Here is a 25,266-nt window from a genome sequence, read left to right as displayed (position 1 = left end):
GCTTGATTAATTGATTTAGAAAACAAAACAGTATTTTGGTTATTTCAAATTATAGTAATTATTGCTTTAAATAGTTAAGTTCCTTTTCATTTAATTGTGTTTGAGGGAAGAAGTAACGACATATATTTGTGAGAAAAACACATGATAAGGGAACAGATGTTTCCCTGGAAACCCTTCAAGTGCTGTTCCCTGTTTTTCATGTGGTTGTCCCTTATTTCTATTCATAAAAGTGGTCATCTTAGGGGGAAGATAAAAAATACGTTTTGTATCGAAGTCCTTACAGTCCAAATCCTGCAGTGATGGAGCTCACAGGGTTTTGGCTTAAACCACACATGATGTTTTTGCCACCAGCGTGTCTGTATGGTTTGTACAGTAACACCATACTTTCCATGCAAGCAGGAAAAATCTCTCCCTGCCTGTGGAAGGAGGGTGTATTCCCAAGGAAGCCCCTCTCTCCCTGGTGTACTGTGCCACCAACACCAGAGAAACGTTAATAACTGGTCGGAAGTGCCAGGGAGCTAATGTAGTTTGAGAAAAAAAAGTGAGACACTTCAACATCCGTTTTCCTCTTGGTTTAATGTGGCCGTTGTGTGGGGTTATAAGCCCCTGTTAAATATCTTACCTAAAAATGCGTATTTCTTGGTTTCTTCTATTCTGCCGCATTTTTGGATGACTGAGTGGCAATAATAAACACAATTAATTTGGGCTTTAAAATAATTTTTAAATTAAGGGTTTGGATAACACAGGAAAACAACCACCACAGTAATAAATTCCTTGTGTCGGATCTTCTCTTTTAGTTTTTCAAACAGAGCACCACAATAAAAAGTAAAGGTGTGTGTTAAGAAATCAGAACGATGCCCGGCTGCAAATGCCGAGTTTAGGCAAGAACACGAGATTAGTTGGGTCTGAATTTGGCTGGAATTGGTCTGGAACAGCGAAAACATCCCGCCCGACAGCAGAACATCCGTGAGCTCCTGACGCCCGTGGGCAAGGGCTCGGTTATTTCTTACCCGGAGGGCTGACACAAACGCATCGGGAGGGTCTGGCCAGGCGGGTTCGATCGCGCCAGGCACGGAGGGAGGGGGGGGACAGGGCTCCCCAGGGGGTCACCCCTGGTTACGGAGTGCACAAGACACGCGCGTCGCGACAGCCGCAGTCCGTCCTTCGCCGCCGAGTGCTGCCGCAGGGCGCCCCGGCCGCCCTCCTGCAGCCGCGTTCGGCGGCTGCCCGGGCAGCTGCTGCCGCCCAGCAGCGCTCGCATGGGGCCCCAAGGGACGAGCTGCAGGGAGGGACGGGCGGCACGGCCAGGGGGACACCGGCAGGGCAGCGGCGGGACACCCCGCACCGCGCCGGCAGGGCGGGACCGCCCCGGGAGCGCCCGCGCCGCTGATTGGCGAGTCCCGCGGGCGGCGCAGCCAATGGGGCGGCGCGACAGCCCGGCCATTCATGAAAGCCAGCATGGCAGCGCCGCCGCCAGCCCGCGCCCCCGCGCGCCCCCGCGGAACCAGCGCTACAGGGTAAAAGGCAGCGTGAGCCTGCGGGGCCGCGCGTTTGGGCGCTGGAAATCAAACTCCTGCCTTCTCCAGCGCGCGCCTGCCATGAAGTCATTCTTTGGTGCTGATTGAAATCATCTGTTTTCAGTTCTCTGACAAATTAATTGAACTTTCCTCTGACTCAGGGGCCTTCTGACTTTTGAAGCAGATTTTGTCTACATGCCGTCTCCCAGACGAACACAATTTAATTTTCTAGGCTTTAAATGAACGATATGTTTCCAGAAAACCAATGAAAGAAGCATTTGTTCTGGTGATAGCATTTCAGCTTTTACAAATATGGCACAAGAATAGAAGCTTATAAAATGTTGATTTTAGTGCAACTGATAACCAACTCCAAAATGTGTTAGATCCTGAGATGCACAGTACGAATAATCTGGCAGGCTATGAGCTGCTTTCTTTCAAGTATATTAAAAGAATGCTCCATACATACTGTGAGAGCTCTTGCAGAGCTGAGCTGGGACAGTGTCAAGCCTGTGCCCATTTGCTGTGCTGAGAACCACTGATTAAGTATGTGTTCCAGTTCAATTTCATTTCACACAGCTAAGCAGGAGTTGCAAAGTTCAGCTAGAGTCCAAATCCCCCCAGCCCCAAGTCCTGCGTTCAGGGTTATAATTCAGGCTCCCTAATGGTATCGCTTGTTCCACTGTTCTATTAATTTACCCTTGAGGACTTTTAAAATTCACCTTTCAAACATAATGAGGCAAATTCTGCTTTCAAGTACCTGAATGTTCTGCCTGTGATCATCCTCTGGGTATACCCAGTATTTGAAAAGTGACTCAATGCTGTAAAGGCTGTGCCAGGCTTGGAGACTGATGGAGCAGTGAAGGTACAGACAGTTTGCTATGCTCAGCTAAGTCCATATGTATACTCTGCATTTTTCAGTTATACCTGTTATTTTCCCTATTTAGAAAAGCACCAAAGCACATAAAAATATGTGGGCTTCTGCTCTCATTTATGGGGTAGATTTAAGCACATTCTCAAAGTTAAGTGCATGCTTACATAGTTGGCTGAGCACAGAATGAAGAGAATCTACTGTTTTTCTTGGCCCATCAGAGTGTTTCTTCCATTCTCCCCCCCCCCCCCCCCCAAAAAAAAATATCCAAAATATTTGTGAACATGCATTAATTTATCTTTGAAACTTTCCTGGGAAATTAGGGTGTTGGGTTTGGTCCTTCATTTGCATAACATACAAGTGATACCAAAAGAATTTTATGAGGCTATTGGGAATTAAACCCGAATTCTCTCCGGTGCTTTAGCTGTGCAGCTCAGAGGGCCAGGATCTCAACCAGCTCTAATTGACTGCAGAACTCTCATCATGGGCTGACCCTCACACCATTTCTAAGTCTTTATCCTGTAATTTACAGTTGCTATTTTGAAAAGTCAGCACTGATTTTTTCTGTGCTCCACTCACTGGAGAGATCACTGATTTAATTGAAAGTCTGTGTTCCACTGAAGTGTTAGAAAAGAATTAAAACATAGATACTAAAATCATAATAATAGGTAGCTGAAATTTCAACACAAAACCTCAGACCCAAACATTCCCAAATGCCAGAGAAATATGTAAGTGAATCCAGACTCACACATTATGATTTACCTCTTTCCGTGAACTGGCCAACCCCACCCCCCACCCCCACCCCACCCCCACCGATTCTGGCTTCATCTGAACCTTTCAGTCAAGGTCTTCAATTTCACTGAAGTTTTCAATCTGTTGGCACATCCGAGCTTTGCAACTTGCACCTATTTTTAATCTTTAATTCAATAATGTTAGCATTTCTAGGACTGGCACTTAGAAGAAATCATCCTTTGATTTCTAAATGGAGCAAAGTCAGCTGAAAAAGACTCTCAGCAAAGCTTTATTTAAGTACTAGTAGCAGGTTGGTTTAGAGCAGTTCTGTGTCACTCTTGCACAATCTGAGGTCCGAGTACAGCCGCAATTTTCAGACCTGTACATACCTTCAGGGTTGCTGGTGCTCTCTAGAAAATAGAAAAAAAATGGCAGGAAAATGTCTTTGTTAAATGACACATTTTAGGATGCCAAGTGGTTTGCAATCTGTTCGCGTAATAATGTTGATAATGATATTCAGTGTCTTTGCTTAAGCTTTTCTGTATTTATTATGCAAGCCTAAGAGGTCTGTCAAAAACATAGCTAGAGATTGGACGTGGAATCTGCAGCTGTTCAAACTTTTTACTATCTGGCCACAACAGTTACTAAGGCACATTGCAAACTTTCTGTTGTGAGTGTACTATCAACACTTCAGGGTTGTGAAGCAACATGAAAAACAATCGCTTTTTTCGACTTTTTCAGGAATATCGTGGAAAGAGATGGCTATATTAATCTGGACCACCCATTCCTATCCAGTATTTTCATTTTATGCAGTGCTGTGAAATAAAAGTGCACTGGATGCATGTAACCCAGCTATGAATTTTCAGACTTTCACTCTATTGTGACAAATGCCAGGTAAAGGAAATTTTCTTTTTCAGTCAAAACTCCCATTTACTTTAAAATTCCCCTTGCAGACCCTTACAGTTTTACTTGAATAAGAAAGAAGCACAAAGTGTAAAGGAAAGACCATCAAGTTGCTTTGCAGTTCTGGGATAATGATGGGGAGTCAATCTTGTGCCCTAGATGAATGTTGCTGCTGCCTGCTCCTGAAGGTTCAAATATGCATCTTTATGATGTTTTATGTCAGTATCAAGTTAGAATGTGTGTGAAAGTACATTGAAACAGAGTACACTGGTTTGTGTTGGTCTATAATAAACCTTTAGTCCTTCATCAGATTTCATTTGCTGATGTTTAAGAATATCTTTCAGTTTACTTCTAAAAGATACCCGATTTTTATTATACATTCATACAATTTATGTATATATTATGCAACTCTACAGCAATAGAGCATACCATGCGATTCTCTCTTACCACAGAATTATAGTTTAGTGTCCCAGCTTTTGATACAGTGAAAGGTATAGGTATGCAATAAATGCACAGGTAGCTGCTAGATATGACCCAAGTATCACCCAATAGCATCAACTCAAAACAATACAGAATGTGCAACAAAAGGGATTTGATCTCTCCTGTTTGTATGAGTGAGTAATGAAGGATGCTTTTCTCTTTTTCTTTTTCCTTTTTTTCTTTTTCCTTTTTGTAAGAAGACAGAGAACGTCTGTCAGAGGTTTTACTTCTGCTTGGCTTCTAGTGTTCTGAGTTCCTTTTGCTCATCTTTCTGTGATGCTAGGATCTACCTGAATTTGCCTCCTGTTTTCCACCTTTCCCTGTAAGGAGGTAATTAGACTTGACATGTCTCACTGGCAAAACTGTGGGATTCTGTGTCAGGGTCAACTTGCAGGTAGGGAGGAGCAAGAGAGGAGTAGGCTGGTGACCTGACTGCCTATGCAATACCCCATGGCCTGGGGAGGTAGGAAGGCAAACTAGTGAAGCTGGCTTCAAACTGTCCTCTTCCTTGGCACAAAGCGGGGAGAGAAATCTGTGCCGAGTGACTCTGGCGAAAGCGCAAGAGCAGATGTCTGGGAGTGGAGTCACACCATCTGAGAAGTGCAACAACAAAGTCCTTGGTGATAACCAAGGTATTTTACAACAAGAATTACTTTGAACTGTGAACTGTGCTTCAGAGTGTCTGTGCAGTTGTGAGGGAGTGAGAAACAAAACAGATTTTGTAATGATAGAAGAAAATTTTTTCTGCCTTGCTTGTACAGGTTGTTGCAGAATTTGGTCCCCTCTTATTACAGAGTATATGGAACGAACTACCACGGTTTTTTTCCTCAGTCAGTGTGTGCCTTTAACTCTCCAAAACACCAGGAGAAGCTCAGTTGCTTGGGCCAAATCTGTCTTATCTTTTTCATTGTGGAATAGTCCCCTCAACTTCAATGTAGTTATTCACAAGTGAGGCAAGTATCCTGTGTCCCTTGCAAAAAAAGGAATTGAAAGTACCCATGATTATTCTTTATGACATTGGCATATCTGTAGCAAAACTTCACATTTCTAATCTAAATTAAACAAAGTGCTCTTAGGATGACAGTCAGATAATAAGGGAAATGAACTTGAGGAATCTTGCCCTGGCTTTTAAGTTGAATTTCTCTTCATCTGTGTTCATTCCCCTTTTAATTTGGTTTGTTTGCAAATGGAGCTTGTTCAGGAAGGCAAAGTGTTGATTAGCAGCCAACACCTATTTAATAATGGAACAAAATTAGTTTTGCAGAGGAGAATTCACTTCAGGAAGAAACAGGAGTAACTTGTAAAGATTACATCAACCAAACAGGAAATGGAAACAGTCCCATGTGGTTTAGGTAGTTTTGATTGCAATGCCAAGGGTGTAAATTGCCGAACAGCTTTTGCTGGCTTGAGCTGTTGTTGGCTTTCCCCTTCCTCCTAACTGCTCCTAGGTGTCCACTCCTGCCTGAGCCATTCCCCTTCCATCTGGATCAAGCCCCTGAGCTGCCTTACTGTGCCTTCAGGGCAAACATGGCTGGGGGAGAATTGCTAGCAGCTGCTTGTGCTGCTTAGTCATTCCTGCCACCAGGAACCGGTCTGAGATAGCTGAGAATGTATTTGCAATGTGTATTTACAAACAATTACTAGACAGTTTTTGTCTGCACAAATCATTTGTCAAACAATTTTGAGCAGGAAATAAATTCAGATAAATAGATGCTCTTTTGACCAAAAAAAGGATATGCACAGGTTTATATATTGTCTAATATGGCTAATTGGGCTGCCATAATACTAAATGAAGGCAGCATAACCATGTGATGCAGCAGGATGGTGGTTTTGGTTTTTTTCACTTAGACCTATTCTGGTGATGGATTATGTCAGTTAAACATTTTAGGAAACAGAAGTCACTTCTCTATAGGAATTTACCAGAAGTACTCACAGCTAAACCACAGATAGTCGATGTTTGAAAGCATACTGATGCCAGCCTTGAGTGAATGACTTTTAGAAGCAGCATCACTTAAATGTGTCTAAATAAAATAAGAGCAGATCAGAAGCAGTTCCTGAGGCTTAAGTGAATGACCGTTCTTGCTGCTGTCATTTCCAACTGTTTGGCAGACTCTCCTCTGACCACTATATTTCATTTCCATGCACCCCTTTACTTCCCAGTTCCGGCCAGGAGCAGAAGCAGAAGTAATAAAATACCGCAAGAGAAGCTATTCTTGTGATATTTCCGGTGCTACTGGATGCAGCACCAACAGGAAATCTCATGAGACTGTTCCTTCACAGTTTCCAAGCCCACTTTGGAAACCCAAGTGACTTGGTTGAAATAAACAGCAATTAAGCTTCAGCCAGCTTTGGTGAATGAAACCCCTTCTCCCAGCACTTCTGGTCCAGTTCTCCCTACTCCCAAGGTGCACAAGCCTCATGACAGACGGTGGTCATAGAGAAGACATTCCTTCACGGTAGGCTTAAAATAGTCTGAACCTGCATTTCCACCCAGTTATCTGACATGAAGAGACCTGCAGCACCCTCGCTTCTGAAATGCACCAATCTTGAGAGCCCACCATGCTTCAGGAGTGCAGCCTCGCAGCCGCCACACGTAAGCGTCTGCTGCTGATGGATTGCAGCAAGAAGGCTGTCCCGTCTCACTGCAGCCTGCGTGCACATGCTCCCGGGGGGACTCTCAGTCTCACTCAAGTGACTAAGATGGTGGAGAGGGAAAAGCACTCATAAAAAAAGGGGAAAACCCATCAGTCTCACAGCCAACTGATGCAGGAGCAGCCCACAGAAACCATCACAACATATGCAATAAAACTCCACTAGTCTTAGGAGCATTCATATGATTCTCATCTTTCCTGCTGTCCCCCCCACCCCTTGTTGCTTTTGTATATTATGTACTGTAAGCGGGATGGGGAAGGAGGTGTGCCTGTTTGTTCAGTTTATCAAAAATATTAAGTTTCGGGTGATAATTAAGTCAATCTGGCCACCTGCTTGGAAATTTTAATATCATCTCTAAGCCCAGGAATTACCATCTAAGGGTCAGTCCTCAGCCCACAGAAAGGGGACCTTTCCTGTGACTTCACAGGGTAGCGAATCAGGTCCACAGTGATCTGCGGATCTTAAAACTTCCCTGAAATGTTTTGCAGAAGCTCTGCTGTTCATCCTGCTGATGGACACACATGCTGTCAAAGATGATGACTCAGATGTAAACCCTTCCTGAAGTGTTGCTCTCAAGAACAAATGCCTTCCCTCTTGGTAACTGATACAGTATTTCTGGCTCTCCGGCTGCAATACCAGATTGCATTTGCAGTGTCACTTTGGCAGTTAAAAAACCTTGTCATAGTCATCTGCTTCAGCACCAAGAGTCTAGTCCAACCGACTGTGGGCCTCTTTGTTTTCCTCACATGCAGCCAGGATGCAGGTTTCTAGTGCCGTTTGATACTCGGGACATTTGGAGATGGAATGTAACCACTTAAAACTGTTTGGTTTGTCACTTTTGGATTTGCAACATAAGGCTCTGTTAATACAACTGGGCCTGTTTATAATATTCATCAGACAGTGGAAGAAATTCCTCTGATGTCTGTATAATGTAGCTAGCAGACTCCTTGATTATTAACATACTGATTGTGTACTCTTATTTCAGATGTTAGCTCAGCACTGGGGAAAGAGAGCTGGGGGAATAAAAAATGTAAGATGTATGACATGCTTGGGATTTGGTCTGTGAAACTGGAAAAAATATTTACACGGTTAGATCGTGTTTTTATGTCATTCTTTCCTTTTATGTAATATTTGGAGAAGCTGCTGAATTTTCAGTTATTACCCAAATCAAGCCACACCTCTGAGCACTGGAGCAATCGTTGTAGGAGAGGGAATGGGAGCAACATGTCCCTATCCTTTCTTAATCCTTTCATTGATGTACTCATTAGTCTTGGCACAGCGATCATCTGATGCATCTCATCCCTCCCCCAGCACTTCCTCAAGCTCGGCATTTTCATACATGTTTAACTTCCAGCACAGGGGCTGGGAGGCTCCAATGTTACGCCTGTGTGCTTCCCCGGCCCCTGCTCCTGTCTGTGGGTGCTACATACAGCAACCTCCCGCACTGCCTGTAGCTCACCAGAGCTTCATTGCCAGCCCTCAATAAATGCTGCAGAGTAAGGAATCCTGCACCGCTTGATTGTGCGTGAAAACAGTCCCCCAAATGTGTCACATCGATCAACGAGCTTAATATTCCCTGGCAATAACTTTGGTGGGGATCAGTTGCTGCATCCTGTCACCGGTTACTTACACCTTTACAATACTTTCATTTATTAATAAGGCCTTTTTGATGCCTTAGTCATAGAAAATACAGCAGATACTTTTTTGATTACTCACTGTTTTCATCCCTTGGGTATTGTATCTTCTTTTAATTTACTCTTTGTTATTTTTGTGAAGGAACTTTCACTTTTGGTTAGTTTCAGAGCCCACCATGAATATCCCCTGGATGGGCTGAAGTACATTAGATATGACATTAACTAGCATTAATGTGGAAATTTAGAATCCAAATAGAACTTGTCCTGTTGCCCAACAATGAGTCATTGTCCTTTTTCTCTTTTTAGCCAACAGCAGATTCAGAAGCTGTGAGACAGTTTCCTGCAGATAAGAGATAAATCGAAGGGAAACCTGGCAAAAAGATGATGGTCAAGCTGCAAGATATCATTTCCTCCAAAGCCCCTACATACTAATTAACCATTCCAAGCATATTTTCAACAGCATTTAGGGATTTCCTCATCAAAATAAACTTCCTCCCATGTTATCTTCATTTTTGACATCCGGTGGTATAGTCTGATATAAGAGTCAGGGTTAAAAATTCCTAATATTGGCGTGTGTGTGTGTGTGTATATGCACAAGCGCGCGCACACTCACACGATTGAAGCTTTGCCAGTATTACTTTGGAATTTTAATGCCTGATCCAAAGTCCTCTGTAGTCAGCAAGAGATTTTCTGTTAACTTCAGTAGTAGCAGGATCGAGCCTCTATCCTTCCGCATCCAGATTTTTTCATTTATGCCTTATGACTTGTTTATAACAAACTGCAGATGGGCTTGAGTCATAAAGTTCGGAGTATTCGGTTTAGAGGTTTTGCTTTGGGCCCATCCCTTTAATGTACTGCTTATACCAGACCTGCCTTTTAAAAGGAAAATATTGTCAGAATGAAAGTGTATGTGCAATAAACAAACTTCTCATTTCCTTCCCCTTAAGTTTTTTCCTCTTTTGAAGCTGATTTCTTAACTGGACAATTAGTTTTAGGACTGCCATCGAATGCAAACTTGTCATACCTGATTTGCAATCTTTTCTGTTTCAAGTGCTATCAATTATTTTCTAACTAGATGCTCCTGTGGGATCAGCTGTCACTAAGAGCAAATTTGAACACAATGGGTTGCTTCCTATTTCCAAAAGAATCTGAAGATTGTCAAAGCTTGACAGGCAGCTCCAGTTTTAAGATGAAACAGATAAGTTAGGTTTCCCTGTTAGGCACTTTTGAACACAAAGTAGATAAAGGAAGTATTGTTTCTAAAAAGGGGATGCCATTTCTAGTGCAAATTCCCTCTTATTAAGAACAAACTGCAGTTGCTTTAAATGCACAGTCAAATACATTTGCACTGCAGAGGTAATAAAATACTTACGAGACTTTGCAAATATTTCTGCAGACCCTGAACTTACAAATTTGGCTTTCATATTATTTTTTTAAAATGGGAGACTGAGTAAACTATTAAAAAAATCAGTAGATGGTATAATGTCACTGTCGTGTAGATCAAATACATGAGGTGTTGATTTTATAACCAAATTCACCATCAGTCAGCTAGAAGTTAAATTTATGTAACTTTGTATTTGAAGATGCTTCATATATTGCTTGCCTTGGTAATTACTATGTATGTTGCACATGAAGATCAAGTGCATGTTATTTTAGGGGTATCGTAAGTGAGATGTGTTACAACTTCTAGGTCTAAAGTAGCAGTAACTTTATTTTGTGCTGTGCCACCTTTGTTTCAGGGTGGAAAGGTGCCACTGAATCATTTCTTTGTGCAAAGAAATGTGAGAGTATCATTGAAGGTACACTTAAAAAGAAAAGATTATTTTGGGAGATGATGCTAGATTAATGGTCCCCAGGTCTGAAGTATTCCAGTTGGCCACAGAAGAGATGCACTGTGTGTACTGGAAAAACTCATTGTTTACTTCAGGAAAGAGAGCAGTCCTTCCAGTCCTTTTCTGTTTGCAAAGTCAGTCTTGGCTGTTTGGTTGGCTGTTGGGTGTGTCAACAAAGATACTGTCTGGTGTCAGTTTTTGGCTGAGTCTGTTACGTGTCCTCACCCACAGTCAGGAGGGTAAAGAACTTCTTTGCAATGCAAGGCAAAAGCCGTAATTATTCATGTGACTGATCAAACACCCAATGACTTCAAGAATTAGTCACACGCTAATACGTTTGCTTTTGTTACGAGCGTCTTGCTGAACATAAGACTTGATATGATACGGTAAGCAGGAGGTCCTGAGCTTTCAGGTGCATGTGTTAAAACTGGCTGAAAGAGTATTCTTCGTCTCTCTAAAATCTGAAACAATGATAACAGGAAATACGGAAGGAGAATGTGACCACTTGGGTTTGCCATTTGTAGTCAGTGTGATGTTTCAAACTTTAATAATTATTTTGAAAATGTTCAATTAAGACCAACTTCAAGCAAGAGAAAATTTCATTCAGAATCATTACAGTTGGGAAAACACTAAGGAATGGTAAATATCCTTAGACAGAGAAGTATTGTATAACCTGAGTATAGCTGCCACCATGTTGATGGATTGTCCCAAAAGCAAAAAGGAGGAATTTTGGCCACGAGGGCAATTCATGTGATTCACCAATGGAGAGAAGCAACGTTATTTCCACTTGCAAAATCATAGGGCTCCATTGCCACACTTTCACAATCACCAAATTAGAATCAGGTGTTAATTAGCACTTGTGTTTGGCAAGCTCAGTTTATTGAGAACATTTGCCTTGGTCAGACTTTTGATTATTTTGGCTCTGAAACCTGGTTTACATTGATTTAATCATTAGAATACCCTCTTCTAAGGCTTTCAAATGATGCAATTAAGTGCAAATACCACATCTCCTGCACAGCAACAGGGATCTGAACAGTTATGACAAATCCAGTAGACAGCAGTAAATGCAATTTTTTACCGTTTAACAGGGTCTAATTCCACAGCAGAGCATGTGCCAAATATTAATATTATATCTATTTTGTTTGCCCATTACCATACTTGTACATTGTAATCATTGCATAACTTTGTATCATACTAGGTGTATTTACTGAGTTTCTAAATGAAAAATACAACGTTTATTGTATGGGGACATGTCAGTCTGTATCCAATTTGTAACTCCAGCCATTTACAGAAGAATCTCGATCTTGTGATTGCATCCAGAAAGCAAATAGAGGCTGTGGCATGTTAACATCTACAAGAAATACTCATTCTTAAGACATCTTTTCATAAATAATATATTTAGGTTATTTCCTTTTAGAAGCTGCTCATCTACTTAACTCTATATATTCTTCTACTTTGCAACAGCTTTGTGGCAGCTGAAGTATTTCAGAGAACTCATTTACACATTTTTGTCACGTGCATTGTGACAACATCACAATGTGCCATTTGGAAAAATTTGCTAACAATTTTAAATTGCATATTTTAATTAACTTTTTCCATTTGTAATTATGAATATAAGGGTACAAAAGTAAATCAACAATGATGCTTTATCTGCAGTTAGAAAAACTTCTTCCTGCTGGATGTTGTAGTGGGTAATAATTTACTGTAGTCAAGGTTTTGCTATGAGTTGGATCAAACAGCAAATACTATAGTGAAATTAATAACGTTTTTACGTCTAAAACTAGACGGGATCATATATTGTTCATTTTTACACTTCACTGATGCTTTTGACTTGGACAGGAAGGGTTTTTGTAACCTTCCTCACCTTGAGTAGTACATTACTCGACAAGCATCACCACAGCTTCTGATAGACCTACTGGCAGTATGTCCCACCGGAGCTGAGGTGTCAGCATCCAGCACCCTGTATTTGTTTATAATTTCATTCCCATATGACCGAAGAAAAACACCCTGACAAAAGGAAGTAATCTCTCTCAGGAAGGCTAAATCTTTTTTTTCCCTGATTCCTCGAATAGCTTTACAATAGTGATTTTTATCAGATGAGTCATCTGCCAGATTTTATGAATTGGTGCTCATGTTGTGGATGCATTAGGGGTTTGTACTTCTCTCCATGACAATGAAGTTGGAGGGAGTAATGAGGAGGCAGCTGCTTAGATCAAGTGGCAGTGTCTGTCCACTCCTAAGCCTGTAGCCAAAATCAACAGTGTGTCTTTACAGCTGATCTAGGGAATGATGTTACAAAAATGGGATGTTTGCACTAATGACTTAGTCAAATACATCTGGAGCCTTTTTCCCTGAAGAAATGAAACTGATGTAATAACACAACACGGTCTCCTTATTATGTAAATCATGAAGCAGAAAGCTGAGGTCGTTATTGAAAGAAAAGGGAGGAAAGCTGAAGATTTGCTCAAGTAATTTCCCATTTTTGCCCCATATGAAATCTTGCAGATGGCAGGAAAGAATAGAAAAAGCAGCAAGCCTCCTAGCTTCCAAATGTAAGACAATTCTCTTCTCACAATAAGATTTTATGCCACTGAAAACCTGGAGTTTTCCACAACAGAAGCATTTGGACACATCATAAGAAAATCAAGCCAGACTTCATCTACACATCCTGTATATTGAAAATAAAGGAATTACATAGATTGCCACCTGTGATGGGATTTTGGAGGCATGATTCGATAGCATGCTTAAAGAGACACTCTGGTTTTGAGCCCAGGGAATCTTTCTAGCTTGCAATTTCTTTCTTTTTACATTAACTGAAACTTGGATGTAGTGGAAAAGTGGGAAAGAACGAACTAGAATGTTTTCATCTTTACTTCATATAAAGTTTGTGGTCAAAGTTTTGGCTTGTTTTATTCAAGGCATTTGGGATCGTGATGTATTTTGGAAGATCTTTCTTCCACAATTTGATTTTTCTATGCCATTCAAAATGAACATCTACATTTGAATGTAAAGCTTTATGGGTTGCTGCCTGTGGATGAAGAAAAATGAACCTTCATGCCATTCCCTCAGCACTTAGCAAAGCCAGGTTAGTGCCCTGTCACAAAAAACCTCAACAGCTTTACTATTCTAGCACAACAGGGTTTTCCTAAATAGATACAGCAGATCTATGCAACATACAACATTTTTGAGGGCATAATTCAGACATGAAGTTCTCTGGGAAGGGCTGACAATCACAGAGCTCTCCACCTTCTGCTTGACTGTCAAGACCCATCCTTTTACATTTCATGTTCTGTGGAGGACGAGATGGAGCAGATCTTTGTGCGTCACTGCTTGGTGGACTACTGAACGAGCACAAGTACTTCAAAGATGAGTGCATGTAAAGATTTACATACCTAAGAACTAGAAGATTACTTAAAACTTTGAAGTTTACTCTGTGCTCAGATGGTGCAGACAACCCATAATATTCTCTACAACACTTATTGCCCCACTGAATTTCCAGAGGATGTTCTGTGATTTATTGTTTGTGGCTTAGGTATTTTTCAAGACATTGACACCCTTCACCAACTTCAAACCAGTGTGACTTTTCTCATGGAAGAACATAATTTTGCACCTTAAAAATCTGCTTTTCCTATTTCTGATTTATTTTTAGTCTTTCTTTAATTTTCTTTATTCTAATCAGCACTGTGAATCTCTTCTTTGAGGGCCAAGAACTTCCAGTGCATATAAGAAAACTGTTAATATGAAAGCAAGCTGTGGGCAGAAATCAAGAACTGTGACTACAACTAATTAAACATTTCTTTTTAATGGAGAAGCAGGAATTCTTATTCTGCACTTAAAAATCCAAAGACTTCACATACCTTCTCAAAGACAGCAAATCATCATGTGTTTTCACGTTCACTGCCCTTGTCCAAGTGATACACTTAGGGCTCCAGCTGACAACCTCTGCCAAACTTCACTGGGGCAGCAGAAGGGGATACCTGTGGCTCTAGAAAAGCACAAGGATCAAATCTGTCTCAGATCCTCTGGTACAGTGGTTTATAGCACAGCATTTTCAAGTAAAATTTATGCAAGCTGGAGTGGTGTGACAAGGAGATCATGGTGATAGCTTCTGTCACAGAGATGGGGCAGATAGCTGGCAGTGATAATGCCTTAAACCCCAGCTGTTAGCTCCAGCACAATTCATCTGCCAGAGCCTTCAGTTTCTATAATTTTGCACCTTTTTCAGTATTTGCCTGTTCTTATTTCTGGCTAAGTGGCACCTGCATTCCTGATAGCTGTAGGCTGCAGTGTGCATAATATTCCACTGGCTTAAACACAGTTCAATTTAAAACACAGAACAGCATTTTCACAGGTTTACAAACATCCGTATAAATACAGAGTATAGAGGCTGAAGTACTACTGTAGGTGAAGGCTATGAGATGTATGTATGTTTTGCACCTTCTGATCCTATAACCTTCATTTAATGGTGAGACATTAATTCTAAGACTACAGGAGAATTTTCTTTCTGGCTGTGTGAAGATTCACTTGCAAAAATGAATGTTTGTGTACTGAAAAGTGCCATCACCTGCAGATACATAGTACTTCCTTCGTAAACCTCCTTGCTAGCCTTTGCTGTTAGGGGGTTTTAATCTTTTCCCCTCTGATGATCCAGATCAATAGGGTCAGTGTTTCCACTTCCATAGATCCTTATGGATTGATTGTTTGTGTAGACTGCAATTAAAGCGTAAGTCAAGGAGAGTATGGGGGCTTTCTGGTATACAGAGGGGCTTTTTGGACATTGCTTGATTGGCTGTAACACAGACTGGGTTAGCAACCTTAATGAAATAATGTTCTGCTGAAGACAGCAAAGTCCTTCTTCCCATGGATGCAAAATCCTTTCTCTGCATTGACAGGATGTGGGTCCAAGCAAGAACTTATTATTTCTAAAGTATGGAATGCATTTGCTCTTGGAACACATGTCCTTTTTATGCCCCCTGGTTCATGAGCTGGTTGCAAAGCTACAAATTTGCTATAAAATTCCTTTTAAGGTGCAGTGCTGCTAGAAATTTGTAGAATAATAGAGATCCTTTCATCCTTTGTATTTAAACATGCAATTTGCTTTAACAGGTTCTGATCAACCATTAAAACCCACTCTGTGTTTTATGTGTTTAACAAAAAACATACTTGCACAAGTAAAATAGGCTGCATGCAAGGCTACAATATACCTATTTATATTTAACATATAACAAGGTCTTGCAGATCTCCGTTCGTCCTGAGGGGTTTAACAGCTCTGTCCCAACACCACTAGTGGAAGGCCAAGCCCTTTGGAAGGAAATCTGCAGCACAACACACTGCTAGTGTTATGTGTTTGTTTGTCAGGGTGTCGGGTTGGCAGTGCCAAAGTGGGGGTTCAGCTCCTGCAAGAGGGGTGCTCCATCACAGTACTCAAGCCAACACATATCTGTGACCCACTCCAGCTATCATCCATCCAAGAATGCCAGCATTTTGCAAAAGAAACTGTTTTGGCAGATAATGGGTAGTCAAGTGGTCAGCTCAAGGGGTCTCACCCGTAGCTGAAATGCTTAATGGAGTATGAATCTGAACCATGAAGGCAGTTTCAAAATCCAGAAAGTTTCAAAGTGCAGGAGAGCATTCTGGCTTTTCAGAAATGTTTGCCTGGAGTCTGTAATGGTGAACGTCTCCAATGTTGCTAATGTGACACTGAGAAGAAAGAAGTTCTCAGTGTCCAAGGTTCATCCAAAAGACTTGCAATAAAATTGAAGATTGACTAACTCTTTCCTTTTTAAAATCGATTGATTTAGCCACAGAGCTAGAGGTTTTGCCATTTTTTTCATAAAGAAGAAAGTGCAATTTTTCATATAGTCCTGTGTGTTTACTCAGATATGCAAAATTTTGTTTTCTTGAAGGCATCAAGCAGGCATCAAGCAACAAGGGAGAATATTTTGGTTTATAGTTCAAAGGCCTTTTGACAGGTAGCACTTCACACAAAAGCTCATTCAGTTAGCTTTTCCTTTTCTCAAGATCATTTTTCTCCAGTGTTTGTTCTGACTTTGTGTTCAGCTTTTTTGCCCTTAATTCTCAATTGTTTGCTATTGCTTCCCCACCCCACCCCCAAAAGAAAAAAAAACACAAAACCCCAACAGCAACTAAATCTACTCAACTAACTGGTATATATAAATAGACTTTCAATTGTTGTTGCCCCATGTTTTGAACTGTCAGATCCAGTGAAGCTATTTACAGAGTACCAAGAGGACATCATAAACATAAGCATTAGTGGAAAACCATGAAATTAATTGCAAGACATGCTTCAAAGACATTTTCAGACTTCAGAACTAAGAACTGAACAACTTATTCGATACCTTGTCCTCTGTATTTCTCTAAGAATTTTGTTTTCCTTGCTGTCCCTAACATTCTAGAATGAAAGCATTAAAATGGATTTTTATTTTGGAAATACAAATGTTAAAAAAAATATATAATTTGAAGGTTCTTCTATTTGTCATATCGGAGGTGAAGGTGAAAATTAAGAAGACTTATCAAACCCAAGAGCTACATTTTTATTAGAGTTCCATCCTTGTACGTAATGAATGTTGTTTACTAAAGGTTTCATGCATTCTTTCACAGAAAAGCAGAGCTTAATTCTTTTTTTGTCTTTAAGAGATGTTGTGACCATGAACACCCCAACCTTTCCTGTCAGTTCAATGGATATAGCCAGCACTGCAACTCATTGAGTCACTGCAGGTTTTTTAGATAATAGTAAAAAACCCAAACTCTTGGTTTTTACACACAGGTATATATAATGCTAAGGATTACATCTGCATAACTAGTTTTAAGAGACTATTTTACCATGGTTCTCATGAACAATAGCACATACCATATTTGTCGTCTTGTTCTTTTTCAAAGCCCAAATCATTTGGCTGACCAAGTGATCCCAAGACCTCTAAAATATTCTGTGATCTTTCTAATTGGATACACTGATGTCTGCTGGAAAACAGATGTGATCAACTGCAGTCATCTGTGAAGCTGAAACAAAATGCAGCTTGGGTTTTTTTAGGAAAACTTTATCAGTAACTCTACCTCCTTCCAAGGCATATATGTAATCCATAAATAAAAGAGTTGCCATTTGATGAGAAGGAGGAAATTCTATCTTAGTCAATGACAGGGAAAGTGAAATGTGGTCACCCAGAGTTCCTGCAATTCAAAGCCAACTCATGCCCACTTTAATTATTATGATGTATGTTCCCGCTCAACTTTAATAGGACTGCTTGTACGAGTAAAGGATCTCAATTGCAGGGGTCACATTTGCTTCACTTTTTTCATCTCTAGAGTTAGGAAACCTGCAGAAAGGACAAGGATCCTTTGAGGGAGCCATCTGTTCATCTGACTCTGCGTCCCCCAGGAAAGATTAGTGCAAACCCAGGGTGGTCAGCTCAAGTAGACCCCTGGAGAGTGACTGCGTGGAAGGGGGAATAGACTGACCTCATACTGTCTTAAGAAGCTGTGGGACTCAAAGGCAAAGCACAAGGTGGTTTTGGAAAGGACTGGATTAGTGTAAGATGGGATGGCAGGAACCTACACATACCCACAGGAAACCAGTGATGCCAGGTTGATCAGTCAAGGAGGTGACTGCAAAAATTGTTGCGCTCTTATGTATGCTATTACTTGCAATTTTAGCTTTAATTCCACCACAGGTTTTTCAGTCTCAGTGGACTATTACAAAGGGAAAATTACATGTAGCAGGGGAAGGTGGAGTCAGAAACACGGATCTACAAAGACCTGGGAAGTAGTTTCATGGTTGAGTAACTTGTTTGTCGGCACTGCAGGATTAGCGAGGATAGGGTTTGCAGATGCTGATTATTTTGATTAGTGGAGGATTTGGTGCTTTCAAGAAGTTTAAAGAGTTTTGGTTTTGGTACAAGCTCTTTATACTCTAGATAGGTTGAGATAGTTTGAGGCTTCAGCAGTCTGTGATGGAGTTGCACTTGGGCCTCACCTCTGCTTTACATGTAAATAGTGACATTATCCACACGAAAAGTATCATCTGTGTTGACTTCTCTTTGGAAAACATTGTGTTTTACTCAGCCGCTCTTTCTCTTTGGGCAGGGTGAGGTGTGTCCCAGAGAGCTCAGCCCCACAGCCGCGAGAGGGAGGCCATGCTGGTGACTGCTACTGCAGACTCCTCCCTGGGCTGCCGACATTGGGAACCACTCTGTTCCCAGGCAGGATTTCAGCCCATTAAGAGGACTGGCCCAGCTTGAAAACTCAGACATCCATAAAGCCATTAAGGTAGGTAACGCCTTCAGGCATTAGTTACCTGTGGGATTTAGGTCATGTCTTACTTTTACGTGAAAATCAGATTCGTGATGCCAGCATGTGCTTTGGGAGCCATGAGTATAGCCATGGATCTGTAATGCTTGTGCCTTTATGTTGTTACTTTTTGGTACAAAGATCTTGCAGATAGCCAGCATAGATATATACAGTGTTTCACTACACATTTATTCTTAATTTTATTCACAATCATAATGTCAATAATCAAACTGAAATCAAAGACCAGTAAGAATTTGACTTTAGACTGTCATTCTTAGCCCTCAAAGCTCATTCAGAATAAATTAAAAATTATAACAATAAATTAATGAAATAATATTGTATCTTTTTGGAGGACACAGGCTCCCAGTTTCCATGAAAACTGCTCTGCAGCCAGCTGCTTCTGCAGCTGACATTTGCTTATTAAGCCAAATCCATATCTCAGGGCAGACCAGAGGGAATGTGTCTATTCTGGTTCCTGAGAAACAAAGCAGACAAGGGCTATTTCTAGTGGCCTTTCAGGTCCATTGTGGGTGGCTGAGAACTTCGAATCAAAGTCCTCCCTTTCAAAATTGAACCCAGTGATAAGAATGTCGAACAGGGCTCACAGACTTAAACCCAGTAAAGGAGGAAATGGAGACAGTTTGTGATGAAACAAGCAACTTCTCCACCTCTTGGAATGCGAATATTATCTTAAGGAATGGGAAAATCAATAAATGAGAAACAAACTCAGAATGAATTTAAATATTAGAGGCCACTAAAATCTAGGAAAAATGTCCCAGCTTGTTTCCTTCAAAACATTTTGGTAGACTTCTGATAAACTAGGAAACTAAAATAAAAGCTGTCAGCTTGGGTCAACAAACAAAAAAATGCTGGCAGATGTGCAGAACGCTCGCTCTTTTTTTTCCTTTACAAAGTTATTAAATAAAATCCAGCCAATGTATGTGACTATGATATGGGGGAGGACAGAAGGTAGGGAAGAAGGTTAATGACTTTCAAACCTGGATGGTTTAATTCTAGGTCTCTAAATCTGTTTCTTCTTATACAAATTATTTTGAGAGGTGCTTATACATCTCAGAACACACACACACACAAAGCATTTAAAGGTTGAATTTGCCTTCTTAATATGATGTGAGCCAATGTTCTTTATTCAGTGAAGGGAAGCATCTATAAACCATTTCCTTTTTGAATGGCTTTATTTCTGAATTCTTGCTTAGCCTAAATAAGATCTGAAATGGTTTCTTGTGAACATCAGAGGATGAAGGAGTAGAGGGTACACTGTGTTTCTAAAAGGCAGTCTAAGGATAAAGAGTGATGTATATTTTTAATGCTAAAAATGATGCTGTGTTACAGTTTTAAAGCATTTTAAAAATATAGAGTGTCTGCAAAGGAAAAGGGGGGAAACTGGTAGGTATTTTATTTTTTATCAAAGACTAGCCATTCATAAATTGCTGAACAATGGAAACTTCATGCGGTGGTAGTGCTTGGACTTAGAGTGAACCATAGCGTTTCATAAATGAAATGTAGAGCTTGTAGAGCCAGGCATAAAGTGCTACTATTGGGAGTCTGCATCACTGCGTATCTGCTCACTTAAACCCCAGGGTAGAGGAGAAATTTTCATGGAGCTTATAGTGATTTATAATGGGAAGCATAGGCTTTTTCATAGACATTGTTCTCAGTGACAGTGTAAAGAAAGAGAGCACTAAATCTCTTCTCATCATAACTAATGATTAAGTCAGCAGCTTTTTTGGCGAATACAGAATGCCCTTCTACAAAAACAAAGTATTCTATTGTGATGTATTACATTTAAAAAAACCATAAGTATCCCATAAGGCTATTGCAATATTTTTAACTAGATCTTCCCTCTTTGTCACCATATTGAAATAAATGGAATGTGTCAGACTGAGTAATGCTCTTTCAATAAGTTTTTAGGAGCTCACTTAGAAGTTTGGCAAAATATAAAGAAACGAGGAAAACTTTCTCAGGATCCTCTATGGCCTGAATGAAAGATCAGTCCATTAAGGAGAAAAGCTTATGCTGATGCTGACACTAATAAATGGGACAGGGAAGAATATTTCTGCTTAGTTTGGGCTACCTTGCTCCAAGTTTGCTGGCTCAAGTTGCCCTGTGAAATAAATCGGCCAGCTGAAGATGATTCATTGCATTACAAAGTTCCCATCAATATAATGGAGAGATCAGTTTTGTGTGAGCGTTCAAATGTGAACCCACCCTCAACTATTAGGAGTCAAAGGGCCAGCAGTTGCTGAAAAATTAACTCCCCTGCATCCACCGTTCAGACCTGGATTTGAACTACAGCATTAGGAATGCCTCTTCCTTCAGAGGGTATTTCTGTTATTCAGTCTGGATACTGAACTTGCTTTAGCATCATACGTTATTGTTAGGCTGTTCCTTCTCCAGCATTTTCATTTCAAAAGTGGTCTCAGCCCTATTGAAGTCAGTGAGAATGCTCTTACAGCCATCACCAGGGCCAGGCTTTTACTCTCTTGTTTTGACTCTTGAGGCAAATTTTTAGAAGGTGGACCTTCAGAGTTAGATCTGACTTGGATTTTAAGTCTCTCTGGTAGGGAATATAAATGTATCCTTTTTTATAAATATGTTCCCTAATATATATTTTATACATCAAAGTACTTTAAAAAATGCCTCCTCAGTGCTTCTCAGATGGAAAAATTTACAGTAAGATGGCAATGGGGAAGAATTGTGTTTAGTCATTCTCCCTCAGTAATGGTCAGACTTTAGGACTCCATTATCTTCATGTTGCTAGTGCTGTATTTTAATACCATCCATCTTTAATTCTTTAGAAAAAAATAGATTAATAAGAATCCATTTTCAAGAGATTCCTCTTTCAAGACACTGATCCTACAGTGTGCTCTTATATTAGATAGCTTAAATATTTCTGAAATGTTTGGAAATCTGCCTAGGAAGTCCTTTTGTACATCTCTGTAATATAGCCTTTTCCGAGTGTCATGTCTGGAATCCTAGCCACAACTCACAAAAGTTACGGTTGGGTAAAGTGGGCCCTCCTCAGACTTAAAAATCCTTCAGTTTTCCTTCCCATACACCCCCACCCCCACCCCCCCTTTGCCTCACAAAGGTCCTAGTCAAGAGTGGGATAGAAGGAAATCCCATTAGAGCCTAATAATGCTGCTTCTTTCCAGAGGGAGTCACTAGAAAGTAATTTATTTCTCCAACATGCAACTGGGGGTACTCATTTGTCAAAGGCTGCTGGTGTATGGCCTTCGTTATCCCTGGAACAAGGGACTGAGGCTGTGACCCAAAAAGCCTCTTACTACAGCCAGGCTAGCTCTGTTTGTTCTTTACTTAATCAAACATCACAGACAAGGCCACAGGACGAATAAAGCTATGCTTATAGGTGGAATTTGTACAGTATATATAAGGTATGAAATGCCACAATTCTGCCGCCTTCCCTTATTAGCACCAAGAAGAGGCAGCAGGCGAGAGCACCGCTATCAGCTGCATTCTTTCATCTCCTGAGCCATGGGCAGCTCTAATGCTCAGACATGCTTGCCTCCCCCCCAACCCCCGCGCTTTGCTCTATTGTTATGTCTTTCCCATCGAGGGAATTCACCCTCAAGTTCAGATCACACACACTTAGGAGATGCGGTGGAGATTCAGCCCTTTGTGAGCATGTGAAGGATGCTTTCCTTGACCTGTCAGAGAACATATTTTACTTTGATGAGAAAGAATGCTGGGCCAAATTCCTCCCTACTGTAAGCAGGCTGCTAGAAGTGGACTTACACTGGGGATGAGCGTGGCCTACTTCGGCTGCCAGAAGGTTTCCTAAGCAGACAACACTTACAGCTTACAATGTATTGGCTGCTTTTACTGCTCTTTAAAGTGATGGTGGGTGTTTATACCAAACAATGCAAATAGGAAGTCATTTGTTTGTGAGGACCTAATCCTGAAGCCTTTATTTACTGTTTACTGAAGTTAAACTCAGCCTTTCCTCAGAAAACCTCCAGATGAATTCACCAGGAGTTTGCTACAGTGAAGACAAGAGGAGGACTGTGGGAGTGCACTGCTTGTTTTTGGCCAAAGCACAAAGATAACATTAAAAACACATACTGGAGAAAACAGAGGCACACACAATTACTGCCTATATACATGCGGCACTATACGCGTGCACATGAACACAATTGCACACTAATCTAATCAATACATTCATTTCTTATTAGAACATAATTACACATCCCAGGAGGCTGGAACAGAAAAGTCCTATTAACCCCTTATGCCCTTTTCAGCTTTCCTCTGCCTTTCCATCTAACAGACCTCTGTGTCACTCCACTCATTAGCAGTTACTGTCTATGACATTGTTACATAAATAAGGATGTCGACCTGTCAGAATGGGTCACCCATTTCAAGGGTGATGATAAATATCTGTCCCTCTGAATTAGGCCAAAGACACCAGAGTACAGGACAGCTACTGTTGATTATTGGATAGTTAATGTATAGAGGACAAAAGGTGCTGAGGCCTGGTCACTTTTTGGATCATTAATATGGATTTAGGCCTATTGTTAAAAAAAAAAGCACACACACACAAAACTAGGTTAGCAAGAACATGCATAACTTTCAATTTGGGACAGAATGTATAGATGGTGGGTAGATTCACAGTGTTGAAGGTGTGGCTTTTCCATGAAATTGATCATGCTTTTAGATAAGCAAACAAAATATCTTGGGGCCAGGCTGAAAACACTTTGTGCTCCCCCATGCTTACAAATGCAATGTAAATAAAAGGCATGGTGAATGCCTTTAAATAAGCAGAAAGGACTCCAGGAAGGGGACCAGGCAGTAAAGTAATATTCAGTTCAGAAGCAGCTAGAGAGCTGCTGCTGAGGCATATCACATGGTTTGCACTGAAAACCATCAGCTATTTCCAAGACTTTTCTGAAACTCCAATTGATTTTCAGGACACCTTTTTCTACTTACATAAGGAAGGGACTGGAGACGATCTGTAACCCCAATTCATTCCTTTAGCGATTACTATCTGGTTGTGTTAGTGAGAGATTATTCCTTGCCGGTAGCACTTAAGTGTGATGCAACACACAGCTTTGATTTTAATAGCACTTAATGTAAAAATATCAAGGCGGTTTGTAGACAGAGGCTCTTGCCATTCCAAATAAGAACAAATTAAGACCCTTTTCCAAAACACTCAGTGCTGTAACTCACTGGAAATTTTAAGTGCTGGGCAGGAACATCCCTTAGGATTTCTTTATTCAAAAGTCTAATTGCAGCACGCACTACTTTCCCTGAATCCAGTGTCCTACAGGATCAGGCTGTCGTACCACTATCTAGAATTTATTACAACAGTTTGCTCTGACTGGGAGATCCAGCTTGGTAGGGAGCGAAGTGTCCTGTGAAGAAGTCAGGGTAGGTACACCATGTCTTTGCAGAGTCAGGCTCCTCAGTTTTACTTCACTCGTTCCTACGTGCATTGTTACACCCTTTACAGTCCTGCCACTGAGCTGCAAGAGACATGGCTACAGCAGCCTTCTAGAGCAAGGCTCTGCCAGATGATGACACCAGCCCATGCGCCAATTCAGCAGTGCAAGGTAGCTGTAATTTGCTCTGTGTTTCCCTCTTCCTAATTTCCTCCACCCTCAGGGAGCAACCGTTGCAAGTAGCCCTGTTTTTCTGGCACACTGACATATGGAAAAGTCCTACTAGCCAGAAATCTGTCTCACTGGTGGTGCCAGACAGCAATCTTTTGAGCACAGAGGATCAACAAGTCAACTCAAATTTGCAGAGACACCACGCCAGTCCTGAATTGCTGATTTGAGTAGAGACTGTGAGTTCTGGCTTACTGGAGACCATTCACATCTTTATCCAGGTTTAGCTATGCAGATCTGGAAAAAGAAAATGCAGGCTGATGAAAAACAGGGATACCTACAGCTCCTGAATTACTCTTGCTGGGGTAAGACTCTCTGCTAGCCCATTGGGAAAGCATATTTGTGTTGAATCCGTTGGCACACAGGAAACCTGAGCAGACATAGTTGTCCTTTGAGCTCAACAGGGTCGTCTTTTTCATTTGACAAATAAATGTCTCATTAAAAAGGTATGAGGGAGGAAAGAAGCAGAAAGAAACAAACCAGAATACTGTCCCATAACACAGACATCAAAGAAAATGGAAGAAGGGTAAATCTGTTCACTGGGTAAAGCACCTACCTGCATCTTCAGGTTCAAACTCTGGAGTGTGGAGCTGTAGAAAGGTCTTTGCATTTCAGGGGCAGAGAAAACGTAAGTTTTCCAACCCTCTGTGCTGAAAGATGGTATAATGTACCCCATGGTATCTTCTGCAAATATGTTGAGAG

General features: G+C 41.0%; 1 long non-coding RNA gene across 5 annotated transcripts in view; it reads right to left on the bottom strand.

Annotated features, from left to right (window-relative positions):
- The window catches only part of LOC308070726, a 69,672-nt gene that overhangs the window by 5,252 nt on the left and 39,154 nt on the right, over positions 1-25,266 (bottom strand). Inside the window, exons 3-4 of one of the 5 annotated variants that reach the window (XR_013930824.1) lie at positions 8,869-25,266; positions 1-4,820 (exon numbers count right to left, since the gene is read on the bottom strand). The exon at positions 1-4,820 is cut by the window's left edge and continues 5,252 nt beyond it. This is a non-coding gene — a long non-coding RNA (uncharacterized lncRNA). The other 4 variants (XR_013930825.1, XR_013930826.1, XR_013930827.1 and 1 more) reach the window with 4 other exon arrangements.

This window comes from Falco punctatus (genome assembly GCF_963210335.1).
Source record: "Falco punctatus genome assembly, chromosome: 10".
Lineage (NCBI taxonomy): Eukaryota > Metazoa > Chordata > Aves > Falconiformes > Falconidae > Falco > Falco punctatus.
The sequence above is the reverse complement of the archived record's forward strand: the minus strand, read 5'-3'. Positions and strand labels throughout refer to the sequence as shown.